The sequence below is a fragment of the Rhea americana genome, unplaced genomic scaffold, assembly GCF_003343005.1.
Source record: "Rhea americana isolate MKP2758 unplaced genomic scaffold, rheAme1 scaffold_484, whole genome shotgun sequence".
Taxonomy (NCBI): domain Eukaryota; kingdom Metazoa; phylum Chordata; class Aves; order Rheiformes; family Rheidae; genus Rhea; species Rhea americana.
The window spans coordinates 654-2,189 of record NW_028186628.1 but is presented as its reverse complement, the minus strand read 5'-3'; positions in this window follow the sequence as shown (position 1 = coordinate 2,189).

The window sequence follows — 1,536 nt, the reverse complement described above, 5'->3', positions numbered from 1 at the left end:
TTCCCTCTTATCTAATTTGAGGAAGGAACAAGATTACAACTTTGAGCTTTTCCAGCGCCGCGCTGCAAATTGCCTCCTCGGTCAATACCGCTCCCTCCGGATGGGAAGCCGCGGCCGCTCGCCGGCTCCCGCGGCTCGGCCGGGGAGCCAGGTGGCCCGCGGGCCCCGGGCACCTGGACCGCGTGGCCGGGAGCTGCCGAGGGGGCCGCGAGTGGCCCCCAAGACCCTGGTGCTGCAGGGAGCGGGTGGGTTTTGGCGCGGCGGGGCGGCTCCGTGGGGCACCGGAGCYGGCCGTGCCTCGGTTTCCCCCGYGGGGAGGCCGCGGTGAGCTCGCCRCGGGKGCGGCAGGGTTAAGCGAGCCGGCTCCCTTCCAGCCCCGCTCCCCGGAGGGTTCAGCCCTGATCGATTTTATCCCCACCCTGCAGTTTCTCCATTTCACCGGCTCCGGGGGGAGCCGTAATGGACTCTGGCAGGGAGGTAATTAACGGCTCCGCTCCSTGGAAATGCTGCCGGTGGCCCCAGCGGCACCGGGGGGCCGGGCTGGGGAGAGGCCCCGTTAATGAGGGTTAACGAGGGCTCGGGCCAGGCGATTTCCCCCGGCCTCCCTGGGGCTCGTTCCAGGCCACTTCTCTCCCACTGCTTGGAGCATCCCTGGGGCCGGAGGGATCCCCGGGATGCCCATCCCGGCTCCCCCCAGCAGCGCTGTGGTGGGGCCTGAGCCACTCTCTGTGCCGCAGGTTCGAGTCCTGCCAGGGCCAGCTCTGCTCCCGGGGGGCTGTCAGCAACCCCCTGCCACCCCCAGCAGAGATTTCGTGCTGTTTTGGGGGTTTGTTCCCATCTCGAACAGAGCCAGGAGATGGAGAGGTGCAGGGGAGACCCAGCGCGGAGAGGGGCCGAGGCGCGTGGAGACCTCGGGGGCATCCTACAAGCCAAGTGCACGGCCGTGCTGTGGGGCGGCTGGCGAAGCCGGGAGTCCGGCACGCCGGCTGGCCGTGGCGGCTTGATTTCTCCCTTTTTTTGCTGCAAACCCCAATTCTTCTGCAGGGCAGAGCAGCACATGCCCAGCACTGGGGGCTCAGCGCTGCCCAGACCCCATGCAGCCCCCTAATGCGGCCCTGTGGGGCTCAGTGGGGCTGCAAAGGCATCTCCGCTGAAGCATCCCCGAGCAGTATTTCCCAGCGGCTCTGACGGATGCCTTAGTGGTGGGGGAGGTCTGCTGGGTGCCTGGCCCCATCTCGCCCCCCCCCCCCCCAGGCCGGGGAGGCCTCGGGGCCCAGCGCCGTGCCACGGGACTCCGGGAAAAGCCGTTTTGAGGCACTCGGGGCAGCCGCAGCGGATCCCGGGCTGCGAGCGGGCTCGCTCCTAATGGAGCATGGGGCAGGGGGGGGTGCTGCACAGCCACCCTGGGACGTGAAAATCGTTATGAGTGATTAGAGCTATTAGTGTAACGAGGAGAGGCAATTAACGGCGCCTTGACATCACTTGAGGCCGGCTAATGTACGTGCTCGCTGGGAACGTGGGGCAGCTGGGTACGAC